This window comes from Nycticebus coucang, chromosome 10 (assembly GCF_027406575.1).
Source record: "Nycticebus coucang isolate mNycCou1 chromosome 10, mNycCou1.pri, whole genome shotgun sequence".
NCBI lineage: Eukaryota > Metazoa > Chordata > Mammalia > Primates > Lorisidae > Nycticebus > Nycticebus coucang.
Window position 1 is genome coordinate 11,130,103 of NC_069789.1, and position 19,453 is coordinate 11,149,555.

The 19,453-nt window shown below is 39.7% G+C and overlaps 1 protein-coding gene across 5 annotated transcripts in view; it reads left to right on the forward strand.

Annotated features, from left to right (window-relative positions):
* The first annotated feature begins 9,523 nt into the window (after positions 1 to 9,523).
* Positions 9,524 to 19,453, forward strand: part of AKT3 (AKT serine/threonine kinase 3) — a 404,883-nt gene continuing 394,953 nt past the window's right edge. For 2 of the 5 annotated variants that reach the window (XR_008382960.1, XM_053604361.1), the window contains exon 1: positions 9,531 to 9,760. The gene's annotated coding sequence lies outside the window, so the exon portion shown is untranslated. Of the gene's footprint in view, positions 9,761 to 19,453 lie in introns of all 5 variants that reach the window. The other 3 variants (XM_053604360.1, XM_053604362.1, XM_053604363.1) reach the window with 3 other exon arrangements.

Here is a 19,453-nt window from a genome sequence, read left to right on the forward strand (position 1 = left end):
GTCATCTTTTTCCCGAGGCAAAGATCTTGTAGCTCACTGAATGGTCAGTAAGAGATAAGGAGGATAAGAAACCAGAGAAGAGCAGTTAATATTTCAAAATACTGTAGTGTTCTTGCCACATTTAGACAAAGTGCCAGTACAGAACTTAGGTCCTAAGAGGTTTCAGTAAATATCAGTTTCTTCCCCCTGCTTCCCAGTTTGAGTAAATACCAGTTTCTTTCCTCTATCCCCTTTGCCTCAATTTGCCATTTTCTCTTTAACTCAGTTCGATGAAGCTTTCGACTCCATTATGCCACGAAATGACTTCAAGGCAATCAATGACTTCTCAACTATAAAATTCAGTAGACAATCAGATTTTATCTTTTATTTTACCTCTGTGCAGCATTCACACTGCCAAACACTGCCCTCTTTTTTAAAACTCTCTCCTATCTTGGCTTTCATAAACTCTGTTTCTTACCCATTTCATTATTTTTTCTCCATCTCCTTCTGTCCTCCAGTGTTGGTGTTTCCCAAGGTTTGGTTCTTATATCACGTTGCTGCTTGGAGCCACTTACCCCATGCTTTGACGGGGACCTATATTTTCAGACCAAGTCTTTTGTTCAGACCTCATTTTTCTATATCCCCAAATTCCTCTGATATTAAGTTGGTAGAGTGCTTGGCACAGAGAACTCAATCGTGTTAGCTGTTCTGTTTAGTACTGTATCTGCTTAGAAGTCTCACAGGTATACTTACATTTTAACATGTCCAAAATACCCTGTTTCCCCGAAAATAAGACAGTGTCTTATTTTAAGGTGTGCTCCCAAAGATGCGCTAGGTCTTATTTTCAGGGGACATCTTATTTTTCCTGTAAGTAGGTCTTATTTTCGGAGGATGTCTTATTTTTGGGGAAACAGGGTAGCTCATCTTCTTTTCTCTATAACTCTACCTCTCAACAAAATAAGCAGTAACAACCATTGTGTGTGTGTGCTCTCTCTCACAAACACACACATACTCCATGACTCTTCCCTGTGCTGGGAGGGAAGAATTCTCACATCATCCTTCATTCCTTCTTTTATTCACTAACCCTCTGCCCATCATCTGATCACTCATTCCTGTTGATTATACATCATAAGTTATTCTGGAGACCCTTCCTTTTTCTTCTCTCCATTGTTCTTCTATAGAATGATTCACATAGAATCTTCTCCCCTCTCACCGTTAGGCTTCAAGTTCAACTCAAATGTCTGCATGTCACTGAAACCTTCTCTGCACCCATTTTCTTTCATTGGACTCCTTAATGTTATTATCTCTTGCTGTTTCGGGATGCTTTTTCCACCACCTGGGATAGTCTCCTAACCCTGTCTGATGAACTTCTGATGTCATTTTAACACTCAGCTAAACCACCGGTAACCTCTCTTTAGATTGACCTGGCTTTTTCCCTCTCATTCCACTATTAATTGTTTCCCATGGTGTCTTCTCATATCCCTTTATACATATTTCTATCACAACATTTATTTATATTATGGTTCCTTGTGCATATTGATTCAAATAGCTGGAGCATCTTGGTAAAGTAGGCTCTATGTTGAACTTGTATCTATCCCTAGACCTTTGTCTGTATAGAGAGTCAACAAATGTTTATGGGATTAAGTTGAAGTAAATGTTAAATTGTGAACTATAAGATCTGAGGTTTAAAGCATTTTATCAGGGAAGAAAATGGGACTAGGTAAATATGCATATATTTATGGAATCCTGACTGGAGATTTAAGAAAAACAGGTTATGATAATTTATCTATCATTAAGGAGAAAATGCGTGAAGAGTAACAAAAGTTGCTGTTTGCCCCTTTTGTCACTCCTTGTAAGTTTTCCCTACTGGATTATCCAAAGAAACTTCTCTTCTTAAATAAGATTTCATGTAACTCAAGGACTTTCTCAGGTATTTGGAAGAAGATATCTATAAGGAAGTAACTTATCAGAAGAACAGGAGTGGAAAGGGTAGAAAGAGACCTAATTTATGTGAACATGATATCATATGACTTCTGTGTTCAGTACATTGTATTCGTTGAGCATTTTTTACTCAAGGATCCCAATAACCCTTTGAATGGAGCAAAAAAAAAGTTAAGGAGTTTAAACTAGACACCAAAGTCCAATGTCTTTCTGAATTTTTAATACCTTGATGTGGAACTAAGGAAGGCAACTCTTCTTTGGTAATCATGGACATTAAAGGAAAATCAAGGCCAATGTTAAAAATCTTTTTAACGGGCGGCACCTGTGGCTCAACGGGTAGGGCGCCGGTCCCATATGCCGGAGGTGGCGGGTTCAAGCCCAGCCCTGGCCAAAAATAAAAAAAAATAAAAAAAAATAAAATCTTTTTAACATTGTTTAAAAAGAAATCCATCTGAGTTGTGATTCATGCCCACTGTCATGGCTCAACATAAGCTTTGTCCATCCAAGTGACTGTCTCTCACACAAATTGCCCTTCTAACGTTTTATTCTTGATTCTGTGGCATCTACTTCAGAGATGAAATTCTGCAGTCTTCAACTTTACATTTTTTAAGACTAGCCAAGGGTGGGCGGCGCCTGTGGCTCAAGGAGTAGGGTGCCTGTCCCATATGCCGGAGGTGGCAGGTTCAAACCCAGCCCTGGCCAAATAAAAAAAACAAAAAAGAATAGCCAAGGGCAAGAGTCTCTAAAAATATTTAATATTAATGTAGCTAATAATGTATGAAAAAGGCAATTTGTGGGAAAATATTTGTCAAACAGAAACACAAACAAATATAGAGAAGATACTATTTTAATTAATTTTGTGCTTTGAACACCTGTTAACCTAAATATATTTCATTTGGTAATAACTGATAACTTTTCGTACACTTAAGCACACATGTAAATAAGAAACACAGAAAATAGTTATGCCAAAGGGGCGGCACCTGTGGCTCAAGGAGTAGGGTGTCGGCCCCATATACCAGAGGTGGCGGGTTCAAACCTAGCCCCGGCCAAAAACCAAAAAAAAAAAAAGTAGTTATGCCAAAGACAGGATTTTTTTTCAAGACAGTGTCTTACTTTGTCACTCTTGGTAGAGTGCTGTGGTGTCACAGCTCACAGCAACTTCTAACTCCTGGACTTAGGCGATTCTCTTGCCTCAGCCTCCCCAGTAGCTGGGACTACAGGTGCCTGCCAAAATGCCCAGCTATTTTTTTGCAGTTTAGCTGGGGGTCAGGTTTGAACCCGCCACCCTTGGTATATGGGGCCGGCGCCCTACTCACTGAGCCACAGTCATTGCCCAGGATATTTTTTTAATGCTTCTTTGGCAGAACCAAGAGGGAGAGCATGGATTGTCAGACAAAGAATGTTTGAATGTTACTGTGGCCCAGATAGAGTTCCATGGGAGAGATAGAACTGGCTTGAGGGCATTTGGAGTTCTGCCTAGGAGACTTTGTGTCAGAGGGTGAGAAGACTCTAATAGTGAGACTCCTACTGGGCTGAGGAATCAGAAGTTGAGGGGTGATCAGGAGTAGCCGGCTGAGAGAAGGTGTAGCACCCACATCACAGGTGTCAAAGTTAGGGTAACCCAGAAGCAAGAGTAACTTTTAGAGTAAGTCCAAAAAGCTCCTGGACAGCTAGCCTGAAGTACATGCCAGCAGGCGCACAGGCATGTGACCTGTACAGTGTATGGGGTCTTGTACTTGGGTTAATGTTCTGATGGCATAGTCTTGCAATTTCTAATTCTTCTTCAACGAGGGACCTGGCATTTTCATTACGCACTGGGCCCTTCTAATCATGGAGCTAGTTCTGTGTGCTAGACAGAGGGAGTGCAAAGCTGGCCAACAATGGTACCAGCTGGGTAAGAACTGTTTTATACTTCAACCAGAGATTGACTTGTGGATTGGAAGAGAAAAATAAGATGAAGAAATAGAGCAGCTGAGCCTGCTTCCTTTCTCCCCTTTAGAGCTTTGATTAAAATCTAATTACTGAGTCAAGATGGTGTTTGCAACTTAAAATGATCATAGCTGGGTATAGACAATAGAAAAATTCTGAGATAGGATTTCCTGCTACTATAAAAAGCAAACTAACATTATTTAATGAAATAGTACAGAATAGTACAGATTCAACAATTGAAGGGCTTCATAGTGGATCAAAAAAAACAATGAGGTGTAGATTTGAAACTTTCTAGTTAATGCTGAAAGTATTTTCATTGGTAGAAGAAATTGTGTTTTAAAATGGTTGGTGGAACTTTCTGGAATAGGACTTCATGTACATGAGATAGGTGAGTTAGAAGGAGTTGAAGTAATTATCTAGGTGAAACTTGGAAATTTATTATTTTCTCTGCTAGTTGTTGAGTTGGAAAGTTAAGTCCCCATAGAGCAGATTCTGAACAACCAGACATGCACACAACCTGAGTGTGTGAAAATTATACACTAAAATGATGCTCTGGAATTACAATATGTATGTATTATTTTATTGCGTACTATGATTCTCCTGCACAGCCAGGAATAATAATTATGGTATGCTTGTTGCTTTGGAATTAGAACATGAATTCTAGCTTTATGCCCCACAAGCACTTATTTAATCATGGTCAGCAACTTTCCATGACCTGAGTGTCCTGAAATATTAAATGTAATCTCCAGAGATTGCTTAAGTTGCTAAAAGATTTGACTGAGAGGAAGAGAGAATATGAATGAAAAAATTTTCATTCATACTCTAACATAGGAGGAAAAAAAAATTGGTGAAATAAGAGGAAAGTTTCCATAGGGCTTTATATATCCCCATCTCATGTGGTACCAGATTAGTGACATCTCTGAGCCTCGGATATACTCACTATGTTCCTATATAGGCACCTGGCCTATGCCTTAAAAAAGACACCTGTGAAAAGGAGAAACAGACAATTAGTAGTGACAACTATTGCAATGGACACTACATCTTAGTTCAGGCTATTGTAACGAAAATACTACAGACTGGGAGGCTTAACCAACAGACATTTATTTCTCACAGTTCTGGAGGCTGGGAAATCCAAGATCAAGTTACTGGCTCATCCAGTGTCCAGCGAGAGCCTGCTTCCTAGTTTGTGGATGTCTATGTTCTTGTTGTATCTACCCATGGTGGAAAGCAGAGAACAATGAAGGAAGTTGTCCTTGCTCTTCTTATAAGGGCACTAATTCCATTCATGAGGGCTCCATCCTCAGACCTATTTACTTCCCAAAGTCCCCACCTCCTAATACTATCACATTGGAGGTTAGGATTTCAACATAGGAATTTGGGGGGGGGGCATGTTTAGTCCATAGCATATTACTTATACCTCTATTTAAATTATACTCTATTTGAAATTGCTCTATTCATCATCTAGGCTATTCACTAATTACAACTGTAGAATTAACACGATTATTTCAGACACCAACCACAGCAGAGTGTAGCTGGCGCTCATCAAATCTATTTCTTTTTCTTCCTGAGCCAGACTTCCTTTTATGGCCTGCCTTGTAGTCAGATGCCTTGGGAGAGTTTTAACTAGTGGGATGTGAGTGTAAGTGATGTACATAGAACCTTGCTTGAGCGATTCTCCACATTTCTCCCCCTTTTGCCAACCTGATTGATTATACGGTGAACATGTCAAGACTCTAACATGGAAGAAACTTGAGTGTAGGAATTAAAGCTCAGCAGAAACTTGTTTGCTATATAGAACTTTACAAAGATGAGAAATTTACTTCTATAGTTTTGTGTCCAAGTAGATTTTTTAGTTTGTTTTGAGCAATTATGTAGCAGCTAGAGTTCCATTAATATACATATATTCAGGGAGGTGCCTGTGGCTCAGTGGGTAGGGTGCCAGCCCCATATGCTAAGGGTGGTGGGTTCAAACCCAGCCCTGGCCAAAACTGCAACAACAATAAAAAACTAACACAGTTTAATATTAAAAAAATACATATATTCAAATTTATGGTAAAGGAATTTTAATTTGCTCACTATTAAGTGTCAGATATTAATACTTCATAAAATTTAATTTGTATAAGTTGTTGAAGGAGTTATAATCACCATTTCACAAATGAGGAAATTAAGGCTTAGAAGAATTAAGCAACATAGCTGACACATAGTACCCAGAGGATTTGAACTCAGGTAGTCAAGTCTCCAAAGAGTGTTTATATTCTTTTCAATAAACCATTTTGCATCCCAAGAGGAAAATACTGTATAAAATGCACATATTGCACAGATTTATTTGTGCATTTGTTTGTTCATTCAGTAAATTATTCAACAAATACTTATTTTGTGCTTACTGTGTTCCACGTCCTATGCTAGGACAAGATACGGATTCTATTAAGGTAGAGAAACAGTAACTTAATTTTTTACCTGATACTCTGGTCTGAATGTCTATGTTCCCCCCAAATTGATGTCTTGAAATCCTAACTCCTAAGGTATTTTAAGAGGTGGGACCTTTGGGAGGTGATTCAGTCATGGGGGTGAAGCCCTTGAGAATGAGATTAGTATCCTCACAAAAGTGGCTCAAGAGACTCCTTCACACCTTTCTTCAGACATAGTGAAAAGGCATCATCTACGAACCAGTAAAGTGATGGTCACCAGACACCAAATTTGCCTGTGTCTTGATCTTGGACTTTTCAGCCTCCAGAACTGTGAGATAAATTTCTGTTGCTTAAAAGCTGTCTTATCTACGATATTTTGTTATAGCAGTCTGAATAGACTAAAACACCTAACATCCTGAAAATTTAAATGTCCTTCCAGTTTAAGTAACTCCCAAGAAACGAAGTACCAAGAGATAGCTTTCAGTATCTGATTTACTCATTGGTTGTAAAGAAGAGTGAACATTTTTCTTAAAATGCATAAATAACTACTACTGCGAAATAGTAATCTTAAGAACATTTGGCTTAATGAAGAATGGGCTTTCTCTTCAAAATTTAGGAGACATACCTAGGGATGAACTAGGGGCTGTATCAGGTATTACTGGGATGTGCTAACAATGAAGAAGAGGAACGTTGCATGCACTTTGTATGGAGTAACATCATACCACAACTGGTAGAGTCTTCCCAATTTATAATGGTACAGTCTAAGAATAGAACAATGCTACTTACATAAATAATTCTATGATAAAACCAACATTTTTTTTTTTTTTTGTACAGACAGAGTCTCACTGTACCGCCCTCGGGTAGAGTGCCGTGGCGTCACACGGCTCACAGCAACCTCTAACTCCTGGGCTTACGCGATTCTCTTGCCTCAGCCTCCCGAGCAGCTGGGACTACAGGCGCCCGCCACAACGCCTGGCTATTTTGTTGTTGCAATTTGGCCGGGGCTGGGTTTGAACCCACCACCCTCGGTGTATGGGGCCGGCGCCCTACTCACTGAGCCACAGGCGCCGCCCAAAACCAACATGTTTTTAATCACAGAAATTAAGCTACTACAGTGGAAAAGCAAAAATAGAGTAGAAGTATATAATTTTTCAAATACACGAAGCCCAGAGTATGTAGTGTGAGATCCATCCTAGTTTCTACAATACTTAATTTTAGGGTTGAATCTAAGATTTTAATATATTTGATAAGACCAACAGAAATATTTGGAGACAGTGTGGCTGATAAGACAGATTTCTCTAAATTAGTCAGTATAAAAATTTGAAACAAAAATTTCATTAATAAGAGCTATCTAGTAATTCACAATTGAGACACTTTTTGTTGCTGGTGTCATAAGGAACTATTTTCTTAAAGAGTTGGGATACTATGGGATGAAAATCTGATCCATTTTTGTAGTTTACAACAAGAAACCTACAGTATAATTTGGCCAAGAGTGACTATTAGAGGTCTGATAATTATGAGAATAAATTATGTATTTACAGTGTATGCACAGATACTCTGAATAGACTAAGACGCACCTTAGGTGTGTTACAACTCATGGTCTGTTGGGAAATATGGGAAAAGGGGAAAGACAGCAATGGAGAACTTGACACTCAGGTGGACTGTGTATTTTAAAAATAGCAAATTGTGTTTTAAGATGATCAGGAAACAAGTTTCTTTTAGACCTGGAGAAAACTGAATTAAAAAAAAATCCCTCTTTCTACTGTTTCCTACTCCTGTCCACAATTCCAAGAGAAAAATGTGAATATAGATGTGTAAATACAATAAAGTAGATGAATAACAGAGGGAGATAGTATAAAAGATGACTAACGTGAGTTGTCAAGACGTGGAAAAACAAGGCGACCAGGTGCACGCATATTAGGAGGAACTCTTTCATAGAAAGACCCTGAAGACATTAGCAATAATCTTCTAAGGGGAGAAAATAGCACGTAACAAGTATATCAAGAAAGCTAGAGACACGTTGCATTATAATTCGGGTCTTTGCCGGGTGTTTCCAGAGCCGAAAAAATGGTTTCAGAAAAAGTAAACTTTTGTAACTTTCTGGAGTGATGTATGGTGAAATATGGTCATTTTGCAAAAACTGTCTCCATTTCAAATATTCTCAGGAGCCATGAACTTCAAAAGAAAGAAACGGTTATCTTCGTCTTGAATGAATTCCTCGTGGCTTTATCCAAAGTCAACGAGAACTGGTATCTCAAGAGGGGTGTGCTTTTAAGGGTGCATCACGATCCCCCCGCAATGTGTATGCTGCGTGTGATGAGTGTTTACAGCCAGCGCCGTGGACGGCTGCTGGGAGAGGCTGGACTGACTGCGGTCTCCGGGATAATCAGGAGAGCTTGGTGTTTGGGACTGACCAGGACCCCTCTTCCCCGAGGTTGGGGGTGGGCTCCGTCCGCTGGGCTCCAGGCTCGGCTGGTTCCTTCCTCGCCGGGCACCGCCCACCTCTGGGGCTTCCCGGCGCTGGCCCTCACCCCGGCCCTACCTCCCCCAGGGGCCGCGGTGGGCAGGAGACGTGTGCCCACAGCCCCGCAGGGTGGGTGCCAGGAAGACACGGTCGGGAGGGGAGCCCCCGCTCCTGGGCCTCGGGTGCCCGCCCAGGGCCACGCGGGCGCTGGGGAAACCCAGAACTTCCCGCCCGGGAACCACTGTCCCCGCTCCCGGCTCGGGCTGGCTGGGGGGGATGTTCTCGCGAGAGGAGAGGGGGCGCGGGGCGCCGCGGGTTTGGGGGGCGCGGGGAAGCCTGAGGACGAGGGCCCGGCAGGGAGGGGAGCAGAGGCGGCGGGCAGGGCCGGGGACGCGGGGAAACCGCTCCCGCCAGTCGTGAAGAGCCAGCCCCTGACGTCAGGAGTTTTCCTCAAAGTCAACAACAAGCCCCGCGGCAGCGGCAGCGGCGGCGGCGGCGAGAACCGATCGGCGGCAGCCCTGAGAGGGAGGAAGGAGGGGGGCGGGGAGGCGGCGGGGGTCCCCCGAGCGAGGCGAAGCCCGGGAGCGGAGGCCGCAGACCCCCGCCCCGCACCGGGCGCGTCCGGGGCTCGCAGCCGCCGCCCCGCCGGCGTGACCCGGCCCCCGCCCGAGCGGTGTTTTCTGGTGATGAATTGAATTTGTAGCCGATATCCGATTCCCATGTAGTCTCCGCCTCCTCCTCCCCCCCGCCGCCTCCCTCCCTCCCTCTCCCTCCTCCTCCCGCCGCCTCCCGCTCCAGCTCCGCGGCCCGGCCCGGCCGGCTCCCTCCCTCCTCCCTCCTTGCAGCCCTTCGCCTGCCCTCCTGCCGGCCGCACCGGGCTCCAGGGGGCCAGAGGCTCTGTGGGGTGGGGGGAGGACAGGAGGGGAGGAGGAGGGAGGGGGGACCCCCGAGTCGCCCCCTCTCCTCCCCCCGCCCCCCAGCTCCATCCTCCGTCGCCGCCCGAGCAGCTGCGGGGCAGCCGCCGCCGCCGCCTTTGCAGGTAACAGCCACCGCCCCCCACTCTCGTCCTCCTCCCCGCTTCCACTCCCTCCGGGCCCGGGGCCCCGTCCCTCCTCCCTGCCTCCCTCAGGCGGGGGGTGGTGGCGGGGTGGGGTGAGGCGGGGGCTTCTGGGTTGTCACTGCGCCGGGGGCGTGGGCGGGGGCTGGGTCACCGGAGGCTTTGGGTGTGGATGTGGAGGCCGGAGGATGCCTGGCGCGGGTGACACTGACAGCCCCCCACTTTCTGGGGGTTGCCGGGTGGCGGCGGTGCGCAGGGGCCGGGGGAGGGGTGCTCACGGCCTAGCGGTACCGTCTGTGTCTGGGCTGCCCCGGCCCGGCGCCTCCAGTCTCTGCGCAACTCTCGCTCCTTCCCCCTCGCCCCTCCCTGGCCGGGCTCCTCCAGTCTCTGCGCAACTCTCGCTCCTTCCCCCTCGCCCCTCCCTGGCCGGGCCGCGCGGCGTGGGGAGGGGGCGCCGGCGAGGTTATATAACGCGTGGGCCCGGTGTCCCTCTGTTTGGGTGGGGGGAAGGGGGCTGTCTGCCGCACGCCCAGGCGCCCGAGCAGTCTGCGCGCGTGGGGTGGGGTGAAGGCGAGGATGCACAGGCGTCCCCGCGGTCTCCTTCCTTCCCCCATCCCACCCCACCACCCTCTCACGGGGAAAGACAACACTGGTAGGGTGGGGTGTGTGTGTGGGAGGTGGGTAACGTGCTTGTCTGTGTTTTTAATAGTAGTGGGGTTTTGATCCGCTTGGGAGTTGTGTGCTAAGAATAGAAATGTGCGGAAGATGCTGGCTTTGGCTGATCCAGTGATGCTGTTGCTGCTGGCGGCGGCGGCTCTGGCTGCAAGTAAACAAACCAGCCTCTTCCTCGTCCACCTCCTCCTGCGCATGGGGCTGCATCAGCCATGATGCTGGTGGGGCCTTCAGTGCCCAAAGTTGAAGCCTAGCTGCTTGTTGTGTTCACCCAGACAGCGAGGCGAGGTCACCCCTTGTTTGGGATTTCCCGAGATTCTGCAGTTAGGCTAGAGACACATATCTCTCTGGGCGCAGGTTTTTCCAATACCGGTGTTTACTGTTTATCTTCTGAAAGCAGAGGAAATGCTTACCCATAAGTCAAAGCTGGGATGTTCACATTTCTTCCATCAAAATAATGTTGCTAAGAAAATAAAACCAACTCATTTCACCAGTGTGGTATTTTGGTTGAAAGCCCAGTAGGTTGCAATTAATAAAGTCTCAAAGTAGAAATTCAACCATGAAATCTATGTATCTATATTGATTAATCTCTAGTTCTAATAAAATGTTCACTGTTTTTGGTTCATCTTGAGAATAAAATAATGACTTTTTGCAATTAATACATTGCCAGTTGTGTGTATTTGGTAAAGCATGGAAATCAGTAGACAACCAATGGCTTTTTGGTAGAAACTGACTAGATTAGGTAATATATTCACTGTAGGAAATAGTTGGAAAAGCCAAAGGTGGAGAGTCCAATAAAAATGGTTTAGGAAGTAAAGATTGGTTTTTAGACCTTGAGTATCACTTGCAAAATATGTATAAATAAATATTAATATTCCAGGAGATGGTTATCTGTTTTTATTAAAATACCTGCTTATTAGTAAATAACTGGTTTTCCAAGATGTACACCTAAATATATATGGAAGATGTATTTCAGGATTATAAATTTTTTTGTCTTGCCAGTACATAATCTTGACTTTGAAAGTTTACTAAGGAGACTGTACTTGAATATCTTTTTTTTTTCCCTAAGGGTTACCCCAATATCTTTGATTGGCTTCTAATTTTAAAGTGAGGGAGTGCATGTGTTACATGAATGAGACAACGTTGGAATTTAGATGAATGTACAGTTTCACTTTTCAGTTGTGTGTATTGTGTATTTGTAGTACTATGGTTTTTAAAATATTTAAAAAATTTCTAGTCTAGAGTAATTCTGCAAAAAAAATATGAAACTGTTATTCATTTTGTTCCCTTTCCATAGTGATTAGTGAATTGTTTTCCATCTTAAAATTACTTTTAACTTTTAGTTCAATAATCTTGACATTGACTGTAAAGTTGCATATGTTAGTACTTTAAGGTTCTTCTTTGGACTTTTGTTTATGTAATTCTATGGCTATAATATTTTAATAAGGTTTTGTTCATTTGACAAATAGTGTGTGAAATGTGTCCTGGTTTGATTAAAAACTTAATATTTAGGTTTCATTCAGAAGATCACTATCATTAGAGAATTTGTTTTCAGAATTACTGCAAATCTAAAATATGTGTTGATTAAAGTTGGGAAACAAATATACTTAGCATAAGTTTTGTGGAAAGTTGGGGGCTTGGGAATTATTTTTTAAACCTTAACTTTTGATTTAAACATACCACAAATTTTCTTACTAAAATTGAATGGAAATTTGCAGCTATCTGGGTTTCTTTAAAATGGGGAATCAATTTTACAAATTGATTTTATGAAGTTTTAGCCTTTACTTAAACTTTGCATATTTTTTGAAGAGATAGCTATACTTTTTGTTATACTTTTTAGTTTAAGAATTTGTCCTGGGGAAGTTAAGTCAATTACTATTAACAAGCTAATTGGATTTTTAGTATGATTTATAGGAGTATATCTTTATAGTGTGATTGTTTAAAGCATTTAAAAAAATTAAAATTAATTTAGATTTGAACAACTGCAAGATTAGAAAAATCATTTTCATTTTATTTTGACCAAATGAGTCTTGTAATTTGACTTGCATTTTAAAGTTAACAAATTAATAATGTACATATTTTTTATAGAAGATTCATGTTAAAATATTTAAATCATTTAAAGTAGTTCCATTCTTAAAAATGGAGCTCCATTGAGCATATGCATCAGTATTTTAAATCCTGGTTTTACACAGCATATGCTTTTTTTGGAATGATAACCCTGAATCATCTGATGTTAATAAATATTTTGTCATGGTCTTACATATGATAGTGCTAGTTTCAGTTCAGACTTAATGCCTGGTGAAAACATGCTATGTGCTTTACATTTTATATGTGCTTTTACACGTATTATTTCATTTAATGTTCACAACAACCCCTTCTGTACTTTAGAAAGTGACTTTCATGTGGGAAAAACTTATGGTATTATAAAAATGAGTTTCATTTTAACTTCCCAATTGTGCAACGCTTTTTCTTCTAGTGTTTCCCTTAACTTATTTGTACCTTTAGAGTTCACAGAAACAGTGGTAAATTTGGATTATAAAGTACAATAATTTCCACAGAATCAAGTTAAATAAAGAAAAAAGTGTGTTGAATGACCCACTAACATTCCTTTTCATTTCATTTGTTTCAAATGCCAAACTAAATGTCTCAAATTTCTGTATATTTCTGATGTCTTTTCACAAACTAGATGTGGAGTCATTTCTTCTGCTAGGTAATCTTCAACTACTAATCCATTAGTAAATTAATAAATGCTTCTTGACCTGTAGGTGTATGCTTTTTAGTTGTTTCTTTCAGTAATCTGTTTATATTTATCACCACCTGCAGATATTTCAAAATTCTGGATATTCTGGGGGGCGGGGGGGATAAAAAAGACTTATCAGAAAATTTTAAAATGTGAATTTTTTTTCCTCCTTTATATTAAGAAATCTTCTGACTGTATAAGGGGGCTGGGAGATGGAAGGGTAAGGAAGAAAGTATTTGGGGCAGAGTTAGGGACACAGATCCTTTTCTTGGTTGATCTGTCTTATACTCTAATTCAGCAGTGATGAACTTTGTTGTAGGATTCTATCCCTATTGCTTAGCTCTCAGTTTAATCTGGGGTGAAGTCTGTCAAGCTGATTCTTGGCATTTAATGGGCCATATATATCCATTGTATTTTATGTGTATGTATGGTGGATTTTTAGAATTTTATAATGAAGGAGGTCCCCAAGAGAGATTTTAGAAGGATTTTTACATGTATATGAGAAAAATACGGCCAGTTGTGCAATTGAAGTTCTTCTGGTCACGGTCCTTAACCTTTCCATGTTACAGGTACCTTTATATAGAGACAACTCACACTTCACATGATAAATGGAGTGGATAGCTTGATTAGTGGTTTAGGCTAAATGGAGGAATTTAATAAGCACATCCCCTAGTAGTTTCAAATTGGATTATTAAATATATTATCCAGCACAAGCTCCTTTTTTGTTTTTAAGAATGGATATGTCAGTTGAAATGGCACTCAAGTGCCTCAGACTGGGGTATGGAAAAGGAGGCAAGTGCTTCATGATCTGTAAATATATTTTAAAGTTTACAAATGTGATTTTATAAAGTTTATCACATTGATTTTAAGAACTGGCAGATTGGAAGAACTAATATTTTGTCTGAAAGTTAGAAATTTTACCTATATTTATTCAGGTATTTTGCCATATTCTGAAACTCAGCGAAGGTATCTATAGAAAGGGCTTTAGAAAACTCCATAAAATGTATCATTATACTGTGAAGAGAGTAAAGTATCCTAAATAGACAATTTAAGTGGCTTACTTTTCTATGTAGTGTTTTTTAATAGGAAAGCTACTTATTTGAAATAGGGACAGACTGCCTTAGAATTACTTGAAATATAGGGCAAGTTGCCTGAATTTCTTTTCCATTATATTATGTTTATTTTCCATCAGATCCTTTTAGAAGTTGGATATAGCCCTCTGTATTTATTATGATATATAGAAGTTTTACCTACTTCTTGAAATTAGAAAATGCCACAGAACCATATTGTGGTTATTCTTGACCATTATTTGTCTTTCAAAGTAGCAACATTCTATTGTATTTGAACTTTAGTTGTCTTTTATTTAGTTTGGCCAGAATATATGTATTATTTGAAAAATTGTGATGTGGAGCAAGTACATTCTATACAGGATTAATTACAGTTGAAGTTTTCTATAGTGTAGAGAAGTTTGTATTATTGAATTGTTTTCTGGCTCTTTAACTTAAAAATTAACATATAGGAAATATGAAGTGTCTTATTTGTGTAAAAGAATTGCTGGGTACCTTTTAGCTTTGTCATTTTTAATTTTTTTAAAACATTTTGCGGTATTCGACCTTTGGAAAGTAATTTGATAACTACAAAAGTGTTAAGAACTATTTACAAATGTTAATTATGTATTTTTGAGAGTTCATATTGTGTCATTTGATAGCATACTAGAGTGACAGATGACTTGAATTGCTTATACTTGGACCTTATACTCTAATTCAGCAGTGTTACGAACTTTGTAGTTACTCTTGTTACTTTTCACTAACTTGTTCTGGTAACTTTAGGGAAGTAATGGTTGATGGTAGTTTTCTTAGGTTCAAAATTGTGGAAATAATAGTTGCTGCATACATTTATTTTTTAGAGTCAGTTGAGGTGATGCATGTGAAAACTCTTTTATAACAAAGTTTAAGTTTGGAAAAGATTTTTAAAAATACTTTGTTTTATTTGCCTCCCTACAACTTAATATAGTCCTTGTTACAGAGCAGACTATCAACACATATGTATGTATTTATTTACTAAATAAATCATGTATGCTATATATTTTTGAGTCAATTATTTAAAAAAAATGTTTAAAGCTTAATTATTGCTTAAAATTGAATGGCTGGTTACTGTAAGTGAACAAATATCTTTTACAAATTCTTAAATGTAGTATTAAGAAAGTATGCCATTCTTTCCCTTTTTTCTTCCCATAATGATAATTTTGGAGAGTATTGATACTTGTTTTGTTTGGAGTTGAAACTTGATCTCAAGAAAAATTATCAAAAACTGTCAAGAAGAAAAGAGTGATTCTTAGGTGTTCTAATCCTTACAATTAATGGAGGAAACATACTTCTAATTAATAGGGAATAATATTTATATATAATTTTAGTTATATAAAGATGCTTCCATAATGTTTTAATTCAGTTTTGTTTTTAAGGTTGCTTACTACCATTCTCTGTTGACTTAAAATACTTGTTTGCTGAGCCCATTCTTTATTAGTTACCTAAAGCTACATCTCTTCTTCAGAATTTACCCACTCATTCGTTTATTCCATATTTGTAGAACATCTCTTAGGTGCTATGCAGTATCAGATTGCTTCACTAAATTATAATGTGATTGAATCAAGTACAAGATGTGAGATGCTTTGTATATTGTAAAATGACATTCACATGCAATTATTATCATCAAATTCTAAAGTATGCAGTTCGGAACAAAGATACCTTTAGGTACCTGTTTCATGTAAATTGTAAATTGAATCTGTCAAGAATTTTGTGTGAAAACTTTTTAAGAATGGAAAAAATTAACTTATCCAGCAATGAAATGTTTAATGCAGTAGGCTTAAAAGAAAAATAAGACAAATTCTGTCTGTTACAGCTTATTGGCTAGAATCCATTTTTAGAGAAGTTAGGACTAGAAGGAGGTAGAAATGTGCTCTAACCTAGGAAACAGATGACAGAGTTCCAGCTCATCTTGTGGATTAGTGTTGATAGTAAAGTGGAAGCCTGAGTGGGAGAGTGTAGATGCCTTGGTTCAAGAGCGTTCATGCAGTAGGAAAATTAAATCAAAGAGCACGGTTTATCGTTTAAAACCGTCAAGGGTGTTGTTTTTATATACAAAAGAAATCATTTTTTCTAACTTATCATAGTTCTAGAGTAATATGTTCAAAGAAAATGTATCATGTTAGCCAGTAGAGACCCCGGAGCAATTTTAAGCTGATAGGATTATGGTTAGCATTTGATAAGTGAATGCAGATGGATAAAGCCACCTGTACAATGCGTGGGTTCACTGGCCCTGATGAAGATTGGAAATTTTGTTTTATCGATTTAAACATACATTTTAACAGTTTAATCTTAAACATATGAGCACTGATAAAGTTTTTATCTAAAAGACTAGCTTTTAGAAACATCTTTATTATGAAATAAAATTCATTGTTTTTTTCGTTGGTCTGGATATATCAGTGTATTATTTTATACTTAAGAGGCAGTGGGAAGAGCACGTTTTTGGATGCCTGGTCTTGGTTCTGCTATATTGTGGCTAAGTGATCTTCGACAAGTGATTTCATTTGTCTTAGCCTCTGTTTCTTCAACTGTAAAATGAAGGGTCTTTCCAGCTTTAAGATTCTAGTAATAAAATATCCACTTCAAAAAACGGACTCTGTTTTAAAAATATTTTTCTTTTTCTAGTGTTCTTTATAAGGATATTGTAATACACAAGTCATTACAAAAGTTTTGAGATACATAAAAATCAGGAAACAAATTCTGTATGGATAGAAACAGATGACGCCCTCCCAACAACACTGAGTCGAAAAAGTTGAAACTTGCACAGGTGAATCAGAAAGGGTGCTGTAGATTATGTTTCTTGGAAGTAAGATAAAGGATCATAACAGTCTGTCTTAAAACTTTTATAGTGACCCATGCATTAATTATTTTAATAGAAAGTATATTTTTATACATATATATATTTTTGGGATATGTATTACTTTTTGCTATTACTAATTATGATTACCCTGCTTTTTCTTTCATTTCCACTCCCAGGAATAGTCAGATATGAATTTTCTTCTGCCCAGATCATACAGTTTTATACAAGAATGACCTTAAAAGATACTGACCCGCTCCTTGCTATAAGTACTACCAAATAGAAGGGATACAGTGCAGCCTTCAGTTACCTAGTTCCATATTCTGTAGCCAGTTGACAATGTTGGGTTCTTCAGGATGTTGCATCAATCAAATTAAAGTGATGTTTAGGCTTTGCTGAAATAAATAAGTGTATACATATTTATTTTAGAATCTTTAATATACTCAGCAACAGTTCAAGAAAAGGACGTGATTTATAGGATTTCTCAAATTTATTTGGCCATACACTTTTTCATCTTTTGATTATTTCTCTGATTTAGTATTCTGTCATATATTTTTCCATGTATTTGTCTGTCATGTGTATTTCCAGAACATATTTTGGAAAAATACATCCATAGTGTCCCTTTTTGGCTCTACAGCAGCAGACACTTGCGATGATGATTTTGAGGAGTCTTGGCTTTCTTTATCTGTAGGCATTGCTGTCAGTGTCCTGATACACAAGGAGGGTGGTCTTCTTCCCAGGCACACAGCCTCTGTCGTGCTGTGCAGTCAGGCTGTTCAGTCAGACTCTTGAGAGGGTATTTGGTTTTGACTCCTAGCTGCTAAATGATTAGGCTCTGTACTTAATTTGCATCAGGAAAAAACCTATAATCTAGTTCGGTACTAGCTAGGGCGTCTAACCTTGAATTTATTGCTATGTATTATTTATCAAAACCCAACTTGAACGAGTATGGTTGTGTAGTCCACATCCATTTTTCTCGTGATCTAAAATTTGTACCCATGTTTCTGGACCATGTATTTTGGTTCCTTCCTGTATAAATGCTTTTACTGAATTTTATGTTGACATTTTCCTTTATAGTTTGAGAGAAACAAACAGAAATAGCTCTGTAAAACTGATTGCTATATATGTGAGGACATTTTTTGAGGACTTTAATACACTACATACAAGTTGTTTTATGAAGACCCTTGGGATGAAGTTGATTTTTGTCCCAGGAAGAGTTGTTTTTTCTGAGCAACATTTTTTCTTCTTTAAAAAAGATTTACAGATACTATAAATATTAAAAACTCACTGTTTCCTTATTTGTATTGTCTTTAAAGATTTGTGCCAAATTTATAGCTTATCTTTCACAAATATATGGACATTTACTCTGGTTTCTTTTTGTCTTAAGGCACTGATGGTTGGGAAATAAGAATGCAGGATCTAGGCTCAGTGCCTGTGGCTCAAGCGGCCATGGCGCCAGCCACATACACCCAAGCTGGCGGGTTCAAATCCAGCCCAGGCCCTCCAACAACGATTGGCTGCAACCAAAAAATAGCCAGGTGTTGTGGCGGGTGCCTGTAGTCCCAGCTATTTGGGAGGCAGAGGTAGAAGAATCTCTTGAGCTTAGGAGTTGGAGGTTTCTGTGAGCTGTGATGCCACGGCACTCTATCCAGGGTGACAGCTTGAGGCTCTGTCTCAAAAAAAAAAAAAAAAAAAAAAAATGCAGGGTCTGATGGGAGTCAGCCTTGGTTTGGGTCTTGCCTCCATCACTTATTAGCTGTCTTAAAATTGGGCAGGCAGCTTAATTTCTATGAGCCTCAGTTTTACTACTTGTGAATTGGAGTTAGTACCCTAATAGGGTTGTAGGGAAGACCTAAGAATAACAGATGTAAGTAACAGTTCTTAGCACATCTTGAATCTCAGTATTTTTTTCTACTTTCATATTTCTGTCGTTTCACTTTCTTTGTCTACTTTAAAAAATAATTGATTTTATATTACGTATTTATTATAATTAAAATACTCGGTGGAACAAGGCAGAGTAAGAATATATAAATGTTGGTTTCTTGTCACACTGTACTTTATAAAAATATAGCAATTAAAAATATTCACAATAGGCCAGCATGGTGGCTCATGCCTGTAATCCTAGCACTCCAGGTGGCTGAGGGTGAGATTACTTGAGCTCAGGAGTTCAAGACTGGCCTGAGCAAGAGCAGGACCTTGTCTCTATAAAAACAGAAAAACTAGCCAGGAGTTGTGGCAGGCACCTGTAGTCCCAGCTATTCGGGAGACTGAGGCAAGAGGATCATGCGAACCCAAGAGTTTGAGGTTGCTGTAAGCTATGCTGATGCCCAACCCTCAACCCCAGAGGGAAAGTGAGACTGTCTCAAAAAGAAAAAAAAAAAAAA